Source organism: Theobroma cacao, chromosome 4, assembly GCF_053813885.1.
Source record: "Theobroma cacao isolate CCN51 chromosome 4, ASM5381388v1, whole genome shotgun sequence".
Classification (NCBI taxonomy): domain Eukaryota; kingdom Viridiplantae; phylum Streptophyta; class Magnoliopsida; order Malvales; family Malvaceae; genus Theobroma; species Theobroma cacao.
Window position 1 is genome coordinate 30330092 of NC_142642.1, and position 18722 is coordinate 30348813.

The window sequence follows — 18722 nt, forward strand, 5'->3', positions numbered from 1 at the left end:
GAATTTGCTTGGTAAGGCATCTATTTTAATGGCCTCAAGTTATACTGTTACATCTACAACATTAAAACATACCACTGCATACTTAAATCAATATGTAGGCTCTCATTTTCCTCTACCTTCAAATTTATCAAGTAGCTGTATGGCTTGCTTCTAAAATTGGTGTTTACTGCTCTTATAGAGGTATGTGTCAAAAACATAAAAAATAGAGGATAAGGAAGAAACGACGCACATGGATGAGAATGTGTCTTGGTATTTTCTCATTCAAAGAATCAGGGTATTACATGGTAGTATTTATATGTACAGGTATACAATTAGTGAAGAAAGAGTAAAGTTAAACAAACACTAACTAACTAATGATTACTTATTAACTGAAATTTAAAAGCAAAACAAAAACGTCGTGTATTAAGCTTTTGCCTTTATTTAAGCGGTGAGTTTTGATCATTCTTTTCCCTTTCTTCTCACAAGCCAATATACTCACCTTTTTCATTTCATCTGTGTTTCTTCATTCTTCAAACACTTATTTGAATCACCATCTAAGGATAATGTCTAACACTCCCCCTAAAGATGAACTGTGAATGTTATGAACATTCATCTTGTTCAATAGATTGTAGAATTATCTCGGTTGAAGTGCTTTGGTGAAGATGTCTGACAATTGCGATTGTGTTGAAATATGCAAAGGGTTAATTAATCTAGCTGATACCTTTTCTTTGATGAAATGGTAGTCCATTTCTATTGTTTTATCCTCTCATGAAGAACAGGATTTTTGTTGATTTGTATCGCTGATTGACTGTCTGAGTATAGGTTCACAGCTTTAGAATGATTAGTCCCAAAATCAGCCATTAAAGACCTTAGCCATATGATTTCGCAACAAGCTGTAGCCATTGATCTGTATTCTGCCTCTGCTGAACTTTTTGCCACTACAGACTATTTCTTTGATTTCCAGCTCACTAAGGAATCACCAATGAAGATGCAGTAGCCTATAACTAATTTTCAGGTGTCAAAGCATCCTGCCCAATTGCTGTTTAAGTATCCAAATATTCTTAAATTGCATTTTGACTTCATTAATATTCCCTGACCTAGTGCCTTTATTATGTACTTCAAGACCCTATGAGCTGCTGCAAGGTGATGAATGCTAAGCTCCTCCATGAACTGTGAAAGTACCTATATTGCATATGTGATGTCAGGTCTACTAAATGTCAGGCATAGTGATTTTTCAACTAGTTGTCTATAGCTTTTAGGATCTGTCAACTTGTCTTTATCATTGGAATTTGCCAATTTGTAATTATAGTCGATTGGTGTACTCACAAGCTTAGTTCCAAGTAATCATTGTTCTTTCAGTAGATCCAAAGCATATTTTCTATGGCATATTGATATGCCTTCTAGTGATCTGGCAATCTCGAGTCCTAAGAAGTATTTTACTTTACCAAGATCCTTGAGTTTGAATTTTGACCTCAAAAATTCTTTAACATCAAACTCTACTTAGACAAAATTGCTTGCAATTAGTATATCATCAACATACACTAAAAGAGCTATAAAATCTCCATTGTATGTTTTCATAATGAAGAGTGAGTAATCTGAGGTTGACTGTTTGAAACCAAATTTTTGAAGTGATGTAGTGAGCTTGGAATTCCAAGCTCTTGATGCTTACTTGAGCCCATAGAGAAACTTGTGTAACTTATAAACCAGCCTTGAATGACTAGGACACTCCCCCTTGATTATATATCCCTGTGGCAACTCCATATATACATCCTCTACTAGTTCACCATTCAAGAAGGCATTATTCACATCAAGTGTTGATAAATGCTAGTTGTGTGTAGTTGTTAATGCAAAAAAGACTCTTACTGTTGTTTGTCTGGTCATTGGGCTGAAGGTGTCTTGGTAGTCAAAACCGTCAATCTAATTATATCCCTTTGCAACCAAACGTGCTTTGTATCTATCTACATTGCCATCAGCATTCAGTTTTACCTTGTATACCCATTTGCAGCCTACTACATGACAATTGGGAGGTAGTGGAGCAATGCACCACATACCATTATCTTCCAATGCCTTCAATTCAACAGTCATGGCATCTTTCCAGTGAGAATGTTTGATTGCTTATTGGTAAGAATTTGGTTCAAAAATTACTGATAGAGAAGTGATGAATGACTTATGAGCAAGTGATAATTGGTGGCAAGATAGGTGTTTAATGATTGGATGTGCAGTAACATTGTTGGTTTAAAAAGGTAAGTCTAATTGGTAGGCTGCAAGGTACTTTGAGATATGCTTTGGTCTAGAGCTTCTTCTAACTTGTGTTTGTGTGTCATTGGTTATGATGGCTTCAAGTTCATTAGTGCTGTTGTTGCAGAAGTACTAGCAAACTCACTGGCCTCATCAGGGGTATTTTGGTCCAAATCATTCACAGAAGATATTGAAGGTTCGTCATTGGGTGAATCATATTTAGGTAAGTGTAATTCAATTGGTGGAGGGTTTCGGTGTTGAAAAATCTGTGAATTTTGGTCAAAAGGGTCAAAGTATCTGCCATGTGTTTGAGGTGTTTGATGAAATGCATGTTCTGGTATATTATGCTGCAAAGCTTGGAAAGGAAAAATCTCTTCATGAAAAACCACATTTCTTGAAATCAAGACTCTTTGTGCTTTCAGATCATATACTTTGAACCATTTAACATTGTTTAGGTATTCTAGGAATATACATTTACTAGCCCTTTCATCTAGTTTCTTTCTGTTTCAAGTCAAGGTAGATACAAAACAAAGGCATCCAAAGACCTTAAAATGTGCATAGAAAGGTGGTCTTTTACAGAGCAGCTCATAAGGTGATTTATTTTTAAGGATTTTGGTAGGCATTCTATTGATCACATGTATTGCAGATAGGACTGCATCCCCCCAGAAATTGATTAGAACTTTTGAATGAAACATCAGACTTCTTGCTACCATCAATACGTGCTGATGTTTTCTTTCAATAGTTCCATTTTGTTGATGGTCCTTTACACAGGATAATTGATGGATTATCCCTAACTTAGCAAGAATTTGTGAGCCTAAACTCTTGAGCATTATCAGCTCTTATGCACTTGATTTTTAGATCAAATTGTCTTTGAACAAAAGCATTGAATGCAAGTATTATGCTAGAAACATCTGTTTTACTTTTCATGAGAAAAATCCATGTAAAACGACTATAATCATCAACAATGGTAAGAAAATATCTCTGATCAAACAAAGTAGGTACCTCATAGGGTCCCTAGATGTCAATATGGATTAACTCAAAAGGATTTTCTGTATTCTGAACATGAATTAGAAAAGGTAACTTTTTCTGTTTTGCCAAAGGGCAGATTTCACAAATGAGGTCATTTGAACATTTAATATTTGAAAATTGTTGATTTATTACACTAATCCTTTCCAGAGGAGCATGTCCAAGTCTAAAATGCCATAAATCAAAAGTTCTATGCCTTGCATTATAGGCTCAACTAGTGAAGTAAAAGGAAACTTGACAACGTTATCAAAACAGTAGCTAGACAAATCTTGCTATTCTTTTCTATCTTCCATCAAATATAGTCCTGAAGAGGCCTTAGCTACCCCAATCACAGTCCATGAGGGAATGTCGTGGACAATACAATACATGTTAGTGAATAGAACACAAGTTGATTTAGTGCTTGTGAGTTGACCAGTAGATATAAGGTTAAATTTGAAGTTTGGTACACAAAGTACATCGTTTAAGGTTAATAATGGGTTGAGTTTAATAATTCCTATATGAGTCAAAACAACTTTCCTATTGTTTGCTAGTTGTACAAAGCAATTAGTGACTGGTTTTGCATAGGCAAAATTTTTTAAAGAGTATGAGACATGATCTATTGCACGTGAGTCCATTATCTAACAATTGTGTTTCAGCATGAGAGAATTCACATTTCTAAACTTATAAGGCATATTGTTAAGGGTATTGAAACAAAGATGGCCAGAGATAATACCTGCAAAGGCTGAGTTGGTTAGTGAATCCTTTGTCTGTTGGTTATTTGCAGAGATGTTCTTACCTTCACTGCTGGTCAATCCATTCTCACTCAAGATTTCCATCAACTTGTTGACTTGATGTTGCAGGTTAGACATCTGGGACATAATGCTTGGACCACCAAGGCCTTCCTCCTGCTTCATATGAATTTCATCTGCTAACAGATCACTCCCTATTGATACATTGTTGACAGCTCCTTTTTTTTTCTTTACACTATTTTTCCTTTGAGTGAATTTAAAATTTTCAAGGAATCTAATAATCCTGAAGCATTTTTCTTTGCTGTGTCCCTTCTTACCACAATGACTGCAGATCAGTTCTTTCTTAAACTTCTTCCTTGTGTCTGCTGTAGTGAGCATTGCAAAGGTTTCGAGCACAAGTTGAGTTTGAAACAACATATTTCTTTGCTCCTCCTCCCTCAATATCATATTATATACCTTATCAAGTGCTGGTATGGGATCCATAAGTATGATTTGTGACCTTATAGCTGAAAAAGAGTTATTTAATCCGTTCAAAAACCTGAAGACCATATCCTTTTGATACTGGTCTATATATTTTTTGAAGCATTATGAGTTGCACTTCCCACATTCACAATGTGGCAGGGGTCTGTAGTTCCTCAACTCTTCCCAGATACCTTTAAGTTTAACAAAGTAAGTGTCCACTGAACGTGTTCCCTGACTGTTATTCCCAAGTGTGCATAACAAATTACATATTTTTGTATCGTTTGGCTGAGAGAAGCTTTGTTTCAAGATGTTCCAAATCTCCATTGCAGAATCCATGTAAAACACAATTGATGCTATGGGAGGCTAATGGAATCAAGTAGCCATGCTACTATAAGATTGTTACATCTAATCCAAGAAAGGTATAGTGTATATGTGATTTTGGGTTTTGGAATGGTTCCATTGATGAAACCCAGCTTGTTTCTGATGGACAGAGCCAAAAGAAGTAATTTGCTCCATGCCACATAATTACTTGTGGTGAGCTTTAGGTTGATAATGACTGATCCTAGGTGATCAATATGATGAAGGTAATAGAGAGATTGAGGATCTGCTATTGGAGAAATTTGAGATGAGGTTTGAGGACCTTGACTGGTTCGAATCAGTAGACATAGACATGACTCAAGCTTAATGAGGAATAATGAAGAGATGATGGAAATATTAAAGGTATGATGAAGTTAAACAGTAAACGATACCCAACAAATGTAAGGTGAAAATAGGTTTAGAGATTTTACTTTACTGAAAATACCTCAAACAGAATAGAGCTAAATACCATGGGCATCAGTAGCTATCCTACATTTAGCACCTTTACTCAGACTTTGTCTCCCTACTCTAATACCATGTCAGAAGCATTAGAAATGGAGAATAAGGAAGAGACGACATGGATGAGAATGTGTCTTGGTATTCTTTCATTCAAAGAATCAGGGTGTCACATGGTAGTATTTATATGTTCAAGTATACAATTAGTAAAGAAAAGTAAAGTTAAACACTAACCAACTAACTAATGATTACTTTCTAACTGAAATTTAAAAGCAAAACAAAAACGCTGTGTGTTGAGCTTCTGCCTTTATTTAAACTGTGAGTTTTGATCCTTCTTCTCTTTTTCTTCTCACAAGCCGATATACTCACCTTCTTCACTTCGTCTGTGTTTCTTCATTCTTCAAATACTTATTTGAATCACCATCATAAAGATAATGTCTAACAGTATGCTTCTGAACTCTTGCAATACATTCAGATTTTCGGAGATAAATCTGCTAATCTCTCAACTTCAGAAGGAGTTTTATGCAAGAGAATTGTATTTTTTTTGGAGAACTCCAATAGTAAGCATTTAAATGTAAACTCGTTCGCAGACATAAAAGCTACAACGAATAGCTGTAAGTATAATTGTTAGTGCAAATGTTGGCCGTTACTCTCAAGCAATGAATAGCTGTAAGTATTACATTAGCCTTTCCCTTATTCATTAGAAAATTTTGAAATTGGTTTAGATGACTGTATTCACTTGTGAAGCCTTGCAAGGTTGATTTATGGGTCAATATGTGTCACTCCCAGTACATTTCAAATAACTTATCAAAAATACATGATTCAGTTTCTTCCCAAACAATACATAAATATGAACAATCCCTCAAACAAAACAACCAAGCTTTGAATTTGGATAGCAAATTCAAGGTGCTAAAGCAGACGATCATTGAGAACGTTCTGACTTTGCAATTGGAGGAAGACAGACTTTGTCTAGTGGTTGTTGAGGTAGGAAATTTGATCATCTCTATTAGATCAAATGAGAATGTTTGGTATCCACGTACAAACATATGATGGTTGCTGGAGAATGTCAATAAAAAACAGGATAAAAGATCCGTTAGCTTAGATGATGATTATGAGCTCAAAGATAATACTAATTGGTTTGCCTAGAGGAATGAACCTCAACAAAAGTTAGTAAAGCCAGCGATCTCAAGAAAGTACAAAGATGTAGCGGCAGCAGCTCAAAAGGCTTTAGAATCAACAACCTATAAAAGCTGCCAGTAAACTTTCGAGAACTTAATCAGAAGAATCTGATTTATCCATATCATGAAAATGATTCTAGAACTTCTAGCTAAAAAGGGAGAGGTTTCATATAAATATTAATATTTTTATGATGATTAAAATTTATTAATTTTAAATTTTATTATATTTGATAAATATTATGATATTTACGATTTTTTATTATAAATTTGAATAATATAATTATATTTTAATTGTATATATTTTAATTTAATCATGTTTTAGTCAAGTTAATTGTATCAATCGTGTTGGTCATATAAACATGTTATAAATCATATAGATTTTAATTGTGTTAATCATGTAAACAAATCGTGTCATGTCATATAAAATTTAACCTGACGCGTTCAATAAATGTGTTAATCATGTTATGTTACAGGTTTATTATATGTATCCATATACATGTTTAAATCTTGACATGATTAATTAATCATGTTGTGTTCGTGTTTACTCATATAATTGTTAATACTTTATGTTTACACAATACGATTAAGATACGAAAATGCAAATTGTTAGATTTAGGTTTTATGTATCTATCTTCTATTAATAAAATATATTTTGCCTTTTTAAAAAATTATTACATTATATCTATATATTCACAATATATATTTTGAAAATTAAAACTATTTTATTCATAGAAAATATATATTTTGTACTTAAGCATATTTTTCTTTATTTTTGTAATAAAAAAGCTGAAATTTAACAAATGTTCACTGTTCATATACATATGGCTCTATATAAATTATTCAAAAAGCTTTGAAGATACGGTCTTTTGGTTTTCTTATTTTAAAAGTTTACTACTAGTTCATTTATAAGAAAGCGCAATCTATTGGTTTTTAAATAATATTACACTAATAGTCTAATAATATTGTATTAAACAACATTGGAAAAAAATAAAAAGGCATTCAAGTGCAAAATTTACACTAATAGAAGGATCAAAACAAGACTTTTCCCATTTGTAATCAAATTTTATCTTACCACTTAATTAGCAACAAGTCAACAACAATGTTTTTTCTATTCAATGAAATTACGTGCACATGCAGATATTAAAAATATCACAGCTAAACAATTACCATTATGTACGTATAACTATAACTATTATCAATGATGGAATCAAGATTTCGCATTTGGGAGGATGAATAAGAAGTGAGTCGATCATGGATCTTCAGGTATAAGTTTGGACAATAATTCTATTCCAATAAATTTTAATTTAGTCTATTAAAATTAGCTGTTCACTAATTGCAATCAAGACATTTCATCAAGTAAAAAGAATTATTATAAAAGTAAAAGGCTAAAATTAAAAATATATATATATATATATTATGAAGTTTTAAAATTTTTGAGAGGACCAGACCCTATTAGCCCCACATTTCCTCGGTCACTAACTATTACATATCCATAAATAAACCAAATAAAATCACCATATAACCAGAAGACATTTAAGATCAAAATGAAGCAAACCCGCAGGTTTCATATTGCGGGACTTAAACTTGATATCGAAATATTTCAAACCTTTTTTAAAGATGAGGCAAAGTCATTTAGGATGGGTACCAGACTAATCTTCCATCCATACAACTTCTATCACATTCTTCCTTTCAAAAAAAAAAAAAAAAAACCATCTATCACTTTCTTTATTATGAAGACAGCTTTTGGGATGATGTATCTGTTCAACTTCTATCATATCCACCTTAAAAAATGGGACCGAACTTAGGTGGGTGATGGACACATATATTCAAGGGGTACGAATTAATGCAAGTCGAAAGAGACTTGTCAAACAAGCAGCATGGCCCATCAATTATTTTTTTTTATATGTATAATTAAAGGAAGGAGAATTTAAATTTTATTTTTAGAATAAAAATATCATATATTAATTAATAAATTAAATATTTAAATGCATAATCATTAATTATTATTCTCATAAAAGAAGAAGCAAATGATATAAATATAAAAATTAAAATTTTTAAATTTTTTTTATTTATTAATCCCAAAATGAACTGACAAAGGAAAATTTGAGGGATGAATCCTTCCTATATATATAAACCCAAGAACACAGTACAGTAACAAGTAAAGAAACCTCCGAAGTAACATCACATAGAAATATGACAAGTGCTGAAAAATTGAACCGCCTTGTACGGAGATAATAATGCATGAACATGGCTTTCAAAACTTTTCCCGACTCGTAATTGTTGCATGTGCTTTTACTATTTGCTTTTAGCCTTTAACACGGTAAAACTGTGAAAAAAAGAAAAAAGGAAAAACAGTGAACTGTAATGAGTTAAAAAAATTAAACTGCAAGTGTAGTTCCATTACAATCCACTACAATAATTCATAATAACAATCAGAACTGCTTTTGCATACAAGAGTGGGACAGCTAATTTTATTTAGATAATTAAATGTAGAAAAATTAACGTTCATAAATAGAATTAAACAAATTAAAAATTAACTTTCATATAATAGTAAATTAGACAATTTAATTAATTGATTTATGTAATATTAGACCATTTACTCTTGCATTTAATTTATTAAATGTTATAGTAAAATCAGAACTTTTAATAAAATATCCAATTAATAAATTAAATTAATTAACAAATCAATATAAAATTAAGTCAACCTCGCACATAATATACCATTCCAATCTGAAATATGTTGATTTCACACTTCCTCTTTGCCATCGAGACAAGGCCTCATAACCTCCCTCTTTTGAGTTTCTTAGTCATTCATTGATGTGGATGGTACAATTGCATTTCGTTGATTGTTTATAACTTGATATCATCACCTTTTGATTTGATCACAAGTCTCACCCTTTAATCACTTAACTTTTTAGTATTTTCTTTTTGGATCAAGTAGTTTTGAAAAATAATATTTTCATCATCTATATTTATAAATATTATTATTTAGTTACTTATCGTTAAAAATTATGAGGCATCCCACGTGACATATCACATAAGATACTTTGTCACATGATCATGTCTATTATATAGTAATAAAAAATTTAAAAAGGAATTTAAAAAAGAATTTAAAAAAAATTTACTATCACATTGACATAACTCACTACAACATTTTGGACCTTTGGCTACAAAAGAAAATTGTAGTCATAGGTGAAAAATATGTAGCCTTAGCTAATGTATGGAAAAGTATGGCTGCACTTGTTTATGGGATTCAATAGCAAAATTAAAGTGCAACTGTATGCTCTATGACTGCAATCTTAAATCATATGGTAGCATATAAAATGTTCAACTAAAAACTATAAGATAGAGTCACATTTAACCTTTTAACATGTGATAGAAAGACATGCTCACGAATCATAAAGCACCTCTAAAATCAAATTGTAGAACTAATGCCTCAAAAATCAAATGCTTTAAAAACCATTTTCAAAGGTCTTTACAATGTTAATAGTATGGGGTTTCCTCAACTAATTTTAGTCATTTTTCTTTTTCTTTCTTCTTCTCTCTAATTCCTCTTTATACATATTTGTTTGTTTATTCTCCAACCTAACGAAACCAGCTAACATTGCAATTCCCAACCTTCCCTACCTGTAAAGATTAAGTTGTAAGATAAAATTCATTTGCAAGTAGTTCATAATGTAATATAAGACAAAGCAAGATAATATCCACTTAACCGTAAATAATAGGTAATATTTTTTCTAAAAAGCGTAATTATTTTAATCCATCACCAAGGGATGCCATGGCAAGTCTTTTGTCTTATTCGCCTAAGACTTTAATGGCATAAAAATTGGTGTGGTAACAGAGCTGTTCAATTACAATAAAATCTCTATGAAGTGGCAAAGTTCAGAAAGGACAAGATGAAAAGGAAGACTGAAAACAATAAGAGTTAAAAGCAAGGTAATAAAGAAATACTCCTGTCACAAAAGTAAAATTAAAGCCAAACCAATAGACCTCAAGACCTTGCTGCATTTCTATCACAGCCCAATTCTCGAGCCATGACCGGTGTAAGAACCCAATAGGTGTGACCCATTGGGCCCAAGCAAGCCTTTCTATGAAAACTTGTTTATTAGACCACCTGTCCTTCTTTTACCTCTAAGATTCTTAATTCATTGTTTTCAAAAATAATTTTCTTTCAAAAATAAATCATGGCAACTGAACAATACCATTCACAAAATAATATTACCATTTACCAATATCTGGTGACATTATCATGCAAACCTGTCACGACCTGGAACTCCCATCGAGCCCGTGACAATTGCCGTGACGTCCCGATAGGCACTCATTACCCCGAATGCCGATCGAAATCCCGCAAGGCTTAGCATCAGCTTCTGCATCTCCCCAGTGAGAGACAGTTATTAAATCTCATATTTCAAAAAAAAATCATAAGTCATTTCCAAATCAAAACAATAAAATATTACTTTCTGGCTCACAGGGGCATTTTCGTCATTTTTCTTCAAAAATACCAAAACTCGCCAAAAACATGGTGTAAAAGCTAAATATATTCATACATATTTTAAATTAAATAACTGAAGAATAAAATTACTTTTACAGTGACACGTGGGCCCCCAATTGACTAAGAAGATGTAGGGCTACGAACCCTTACTTTCTAAGATGCAACTCCGAGATTAATTCTCGTCTTAATCAACTATCAACAAATTGTCCTAAGCTTGAAAAATGGATAGGAAGAAGGGGTGAGATTATAAAATCCCAGTGAGTAGACAAACATCATCAAAATAATCTAAAGCCGAGTAATAGGAGACAATTAAAATAATTCATCCCAACCTATATAAATAATTGGATTTCATCTAATTACTCAACATGGCTTATGCACTTTTCAAAAACTTGGCCCTTGCCAAAAATCCATTCTCGGGGATACCCCGCGAAGGCATCTTACCGAGATCGCCAAGGCTGTTTATTGTCACACACACAAACACATTTCACCTCTAACAACACAGTCGTTCCTCGGCGTTGGCTGAGTCCCAGTTTCACGTGGTGGCCAGCGTGAAGTGTACTCAAATCCTACCTCGGGAGTTATTCTACGCGCCTCTCTAATCGATGTAAGCTCAATAATTAGGAACCGTGCCCTTCTAATTAGGCTGGCCCACGGAATCCCCGTCACTGCAGTGCCCACAAATCCTACCTCGGGAGTTATTCTACGCGCCTCTCCAATCGAGGTAAGCTCAATAATTGAGAACCGTGCCCCTCTAATTAGGCTGGCCCACGGAACCCTCGTCACTGCAGTGCCCACTTTATAATCCACCAACCAATAAAATCACAATAGTATGACATGGCTCACTTAACACATTCAAGGCAAATCAAAGCAATTCACATATTCTTAAAATCATAAAAATAACCAGTCATACCCACATTTATCATAAGCCATTTAATGTAAAATCATAGATAAACAACACAATCATAGTATAGGTCTCCAATTACTCTATTTTTGAAATCATTATTAAATTTGCAAAAATTTTATAAAATTATTTTATAAAATCTCATTTTCCCATAAAACACAATAATTTTCCAATTAAACCATTTTTCCACAAAATCACACAATTAAATAAATCTACTCTAGATAATTAAGACGATAGTAAGTTTATTCACTGTTCTAGGAGTCGATATACTCCTATTTTCAGTCCGCGGGTACAGTCTTTTACCCGTATCTAATGGCTCATCACCTAGCCATAATCCATGGCACATATTTCAATTAAATTGTGTCTAACAGTCATAAGCTATTTCAGGCTCGATATATATGCATGATATGAAATGAAAAATGCACAAGTAGCCATCTAGACCCGGTATTGCCCTAAGTCGATTTTTTATCCAATAAATTGGCCAATGCGTCCAATTTCACTCCAACTTTCTCCATTTCTTTTCCAATCCCTCAATTCACCAAGTACAACTAATTAACACACAATTAGGCAAATTTATCTTCACTTTTCTTCTTGAAACTTTCGGCCATTGAAGGTTCATGGGGAAAATGGATTCTTTTCTTGTTGTTTTGTTTCTAAACATGTTTAACTAACTCTAAACACCAACATAACTCAAAATCAAACAATTCCAACATCTTTCTCTCTCCATACCCATTTTGACCAGCCATAATTTCACCATGAAAACATGTAATTTAACCATGAAAATTAAGGAAAAATGCATGGGTAAGGTAAATCACTAGCAAAATCAAAGAAATTTTACCTTTGCTTGATCAAATCCTTGAATTCCAACACTTTCTCTTTGATTTTTCCCACCTAGGGTTTGTTCTTCCTTGGTTTCTCTTCTCTTCTGGTTTGGCTGATCACTATGGGAGAAATGGGCTGATTTTTTGCATTTTTATAAAGAAATAATAAAATAATAAAAACATGACACATGGCATTTCCTTATTGGCTCAAATTTTAAATATTTAACTTTTAATTCTTTAATTCTCCACCACACATTTCTCATGTTTATCCATTTCCATGATGAATAAAATCCCTTGGTCTTGACAAGTGTCGGGGGTAAAAATTTACCGATTTGCCCCCGGAGTGGCAAAATTACCATTTCACCCTTATACTCTAAATTATATCGAAATTAAAATTTTTCACTTCTAAACTTCAAATTATACTCCAATACTTAAATCATACTCCAATAAGTCAAATGGACCAAAAAAAATCTTTTCTAAAAATTTCCATTTTGTCCCCAAGTGGCAAATGACCATTTTACCCCTAGATAGTGAAAATTTCGGTTTGACTCCAAATTGATCCTCGAACTCTAAATTACCATTTTGAGTCATCCATGAATTGTGAAACTCTTAATTTCACCTTAAAATTCCTACTTGAACTAGTTCGAGGCTTAATCGACTCAATGTACCATTAGGGGCAATATCGTCTTTTAACGATTCCTCGAACTTTCTAAATCTGCAAACATTCTATTGAGCATGTAAATGACGTCGTAATTATTTTATAGAACAGGGTTTGACAAAACTAATCATGCAGTATTTGCAACAAATCTCATGAATTACATTTAAATAACCATATACACATACAAAAGATCTTAACTATCAGCGGAGTGACTCTGGCGTGGATACTACCATGGAGTGTTTTGGTAAACCTACCATAAGATGAACAGGAGGAAGCGCCTCTACCTAAGATCCAACTATCTTCGAACCTGAAATCTAAAACATAAAGTTGAAAGGGTGAGTATAAACCCAGTGAGTGAACATATAAAGGGAACAAGCAAACGACAAGGAAAGTTTAGAAAGCATGACGCACTTATATTAAAAACAATGCAATTTAGTTTAATTTCTTATCAAAACCCCTTAATTCAACTATTGATTATTCAGTGTCTTAGTATTGAAAGATCTATGATTAATAATGAAGTTAAAGAGTGAAAACTACAATAGAGTTCAAGTAAGGCAAGGATAGCAGAGCGAATCTCACTGCAGCGAACTTCAAGGTAAAATTTTTGAACCAACAACCGAGAGTTTCTGGCTGTAGCAAAAATTTGGGTAGGCATTTTACCCAACCACCCTAGAGTTTCTCGCTGCAGCAAGAATGCATTTTCGCTACAGCAAAAATCTGGGCTAGTTAAGCCCCCAACACCGAGAGTTTCTCGTTGCAGCGAGAATGAATTTCACTGCAACGAGAAACAGGGCAATGAAATTAAAAGAAATCTTGTCACAACGAAAATCTTTTATTTTTTTTTCCCGCAATGAAAATCAATTGGAAAGCATTTGTCAAATTTTAGCATTCAATATTCAATGCAAACACATAATATTTTCCCTAACCTCTCTATAAATGTGTATACATGTATATAACTCCCATCTCACTAGCTCATGTGCACTCCCACACCGCACATAGCTAGAATCATCTTGTGCACTCTCATGCCGCATAAGGTAATATCATCATGTGCACTCCCACATTGCACAGGGCATATATTATTAGTGTGTGCACTCACACAACACACCACTATCACCGTCATGTGCACTCCCACATTGCACATGGCATATATCATCAGTGTGTGCACTCACACAACACACCACTATCATTGTCATGTGCACTCCCACACCGCACATGGCATATATCATCAGTGTGTGCACTCACACAACACACCACTATCACTATCATGTGCACTCCCACATTGCACACTCACAGTTACAATTGTCACCCAATAGTGCCATTCAATGCATAACGTACATATCAACATAATGTAGAAACTCGTGAATGCATCACACTTATATTTCACAACATAAAAATGTTTCATCAAGGGCTTGTTCCTATGCAAATTTTAAAGAGAAATCAATAAAATATTTCAAGTGATCCAATCAAGCATATAATCATTTATTCCAAAACATTTAAATACAAGTTCACTCACCTTAACAATGCCACCTAACGAAACTTGTGTCCACATGATCTTAATCTAGGTAGTCCCAAAATACCATTAAACCCTATATTTACCAATAAACCATAACAATCTCAATTGAATCATAATATGAATATAATAATTCTAATAAATATATTATACAATCTACACTCTAACCTAACATTTAACTTAGAATTTTAGTCTAATTCACAAACCCTTTAAACTAATTGTTCAAGCTTGAAGTTTTCTTTACCTTGATGCTTGAAGGCATGAAGATCAACAAAACCTAGCCATTTCAAGGAAAGAAAATTTGAAGAAAATTAGAAAATAAAGTCTAAAAATTACAAACCCATAATTCCTAAAATTCAAGAGTTGAAAATATATACCTATTGGCTTTAAAATGAAGATCTGTAGTCGAAAATTCAAGTATTGATGGAAGTGGAGTAGAAATAGAAAAGGAAGAAAAGGAAAAGAGTTTTTTCTTTCTCTCTCCTAGGGTTTAGATATGCTGAAAAATGAGGTTAGAAGCTGTGGTTTTGGTGCCTAAGAAGTTAGGGGAAGGAAGAAGTAAGAAAAGAAAAGAAACGAAAAGAAAACAAGGAAAAGAAAATGAAAAAGCTTGATTTCTTTTGGTGAAGGATGAAAATGGCGTTGGGAGGAGAAGAAGATGGAAGATGATGCCTTGAATACGAGGGCCAACCATGGGATAAGGATGAAGGGTGGAAGCTTGGAGCAAACTAATGACAAAATTACCATTTTGCCCTCTAAGGTTTTCACCCCTTTTAATTAAGTCCTACCAAAATCTTTTAATTCAATTTCTTCCTATTTTTCTTCCTTAACACTTGTACCAACAAAATATCAAGTTTATAGTTCAACGCGGTATCACCATAATATTTAAATATTTACTTACCCGTGCTAGCTTTATTTAATAAAGACATGCGGGCCCCATTAACGTCATTTTTTCTCTGAAATTTTCTTGTTCTTCTTCTCCCCCACTTAGATTGACCATATACTCATTCTTCATGAAAAATTTCGACATTAAATAAAATATTAATATTTTAATATTATTTTATTAATAAAATATATTTTATTCTAAAATTTTCCTCGTGTCTCCTTGGCACCCAAAATATCTTATTATGCCCCGATTCACTTTCGAATCACCTTTTTTATCTCGTTAATTTATCCTCAATAAAAAAATATTATTCTTCGATTGTTATTTCTTCGTGTGCGGAATATTTTTCTCCAAACTATTCTTTTTACCTTTCACCACTTTTAAACATTCTAATTAACCTCAATTGACCTCCGATAAGCTTTATTAGCTACCTTGTCAAAGTATGGGGTATTGCAGTTTCACTAATAGAAATTACGACCAGAAGATTAAAAAAGAGACCCCTAGGATCACGAGTAATCAAAAACAAGGAAGCTTCCAATAGAGAACAATACATAAGAAAACCAAGATAGGGATCTAGTAGAGAACAATACATCAGAAAACCATGATAGGGATCCAGTAGAGAAAAATTCCAATGATAATGCTAGAACAAAATTATCTTAAAAGCAATTACATAAACTAACATAAAATGACTTATATGATTCATCAATAGCAACATTTGGAATCAATTCTTCCAAGTATCTTGTTAGGCTCATTTGTTCGAAGTTGTGCCTTTATTCTTCAAAGAGAAGTTGAGGAACATTAACTTCCACCATCTAAGAAAAGTAAAAATGACATCACAAATCAAAAATCTTGTCCACTTTAAAAAAATGGGACCAAACTTCAGTATGTGATGGACACATACATTCAAGGGGTACGGATTAATGCAAGTCGAAAGAGACTTGTGAAACAAGCAGCATGGCTCATCAATTATTATTTTTATATAATTAAAGGAAGAAGAATTTAAATCTTATTTTTATAAGTAAAATTATCATACATTAATCAATAAATCAAATGTTTGGATGTATGACCATAAATTATTGCTCTCATAAAAAAAAAAAGAAGCAAATGATATAAATATAGAAATTAAAATTTTTAAAGTTTTTTTTATTTATTTATCCCAAAATGTAAAGACAAAGGAAAATTTGAGGGATGAATCTTTCCCATATATATAATGTCAAACCCTGCTTTATAAAATAATTATAATGTCATTCACATGCTCGATAGAATGTTTGTATATTTAGGAAGTTCGAAAAATCGTTAAAAGACGATATTGCCCCTAATGGTATCATTAAGTCGATTAAGCCTCGAACTAGTTCAAATAGGAATTTTAAGGTGAAATTAAGAGTTTCACAGTTCAGGGATGACTCAAAATGGTAATTAGGAGTTCGAGAATCAATTCGGAGTCAAACCGGAATTTTCACTATCTAGGGGTAAAATTGTAATTTTTCCACTTGTGGACAAAATTTGAGATTTTGAGAGAATTTAGATCACATTTGACAAATTGGAGAATGGTATGAGTATAAGGGATGAAAAATATGTCTATGGGCAATTTTTCAGTTTTTGAGGTAAAAATGTAATTTTTCACTTTACGGGGGTAAAAGTGTAATTTTTAAAAATTTACTTCACCAAAACTTTGGAAAAGTCTAGAAATTTTATGGAAGACATGGATAAGTGAAGAGGATTGAGTGGTAGAAAAATAAAGTAAAAAAGATGACTAGAAAAAAATAAAATAATAAAATATTCAAAAGGTCAATAAAATAATAATATTTTATTAAGCCTATTAAAAGGCTTGAAAATTCCAGAATTCTTCATTGGGATGGTCAGTCAAAACCAGCAGGAGAGAGAGAGAAATAAGAACAAACCCTAGAGTGAAAAAATTCAAAGACAAAGTGTGATTTTTCAAGGAATCAAGTGTTTAAAGGTATGATTTTTCAAGCTTAGCTTAAGATTTATCATTTCCATGCATTCTCCTTATTTTCCATGGTTAAATTATGTGTTTTGATGATGGATTCAAATCTGATCATATGGGTTTAGAGAGAGAAAGTTGTTAGATTAATTTGATTTTGAACTATGTTAGTGTTTTAAGTTAGTTTAGCATATTTAGGAACAAAACAACAAGAAAAGAATTTATTTTCCTCCATTACCATTATTGGCCGAATTTTCTAGGGGAATATTGGTTGATGATCTTGATGTTTATTTGAGGAATTATGATGAATAATGATGAATTATGAGTCTAGAAAAATAATGGGAATTTTCGAAGTAAAAATATGAATTTTTACCCATTAGGGGTATTTTCGTAATTTGCTATCGAGACTGATAATTTGCACCACACTGAGGAACATTAAGTCAATTTGGGTGCAATTGAGGTATAGAAACTGAAAAAAATTAATTTGAGATTAAATTGGACGCGTTAGTAATTTAATCGGGTAATAGGCCGAATTAGGTTAGCACCGTATTTAAGCGGTAGTCGGATAAGTTGCATGTCATATCATGCTTATATACCGAGCCTGAATTGATTTTATAATGGTCAAGTATTGATGTGGTGAATTATGTATTGTACATTATGGATAGGTGGTGAGCAAATTACACTGGTAAAAGTACAGAAATTGTGCTTGAAGACTGGGATTAGGAGTACATCGACTCCTAAAACTGTGAGTGGATAATTTATCGTCTTAAATATCTAGAGTAATTATACTTGTTTGATGCTTTTATTGAATGGTGAGTTTAAATTATAAAATATTATGTTTTCCAATTAAAATATTTTTTTTAATAAAAATGAGATTTATACTAGTTTTAAAATCAAATATTGTTTTGGGAAAATTGAGTATATGGAGACTGTGTTGAAATTTATGATTTTATATGTTATTGAAATTGGGGCTTATGACACTATGGTAGCATGATGGCTAAATTTTTGGGATTGGCATGAAATATGTGAACAGTTTTGGATTGGTCTCGGTAGACTGGATTAAATTTTATTCGTCATATTATGCTACT

General features: G+C 32.7%; 1 long non-coding RNA gene across 1 annotated transcript; it reads right to left on the bottom strand.

Moving 5' to 3' along the window:
• Window positions 1-13422: 13422 nt before the first annotated feature.
• LOC108661657 (uncharacterized) lies at window positions 13423-15436 on the bottom strand. The gene is made up of 4 exons (XR_016026018.1): window positions 15184-15436; window positions 15013-15083; window positions 14810-14882; window positions 13423-13610 (listed from the first exon to the last, which is right to left on the bottom strand). It is a non-coding gene; the product is annotated as an uncharacterized LOC108661657 (long non-coding RNA).
• Window positions 15437-18722: the final 3286 nt, after the last annotated feature.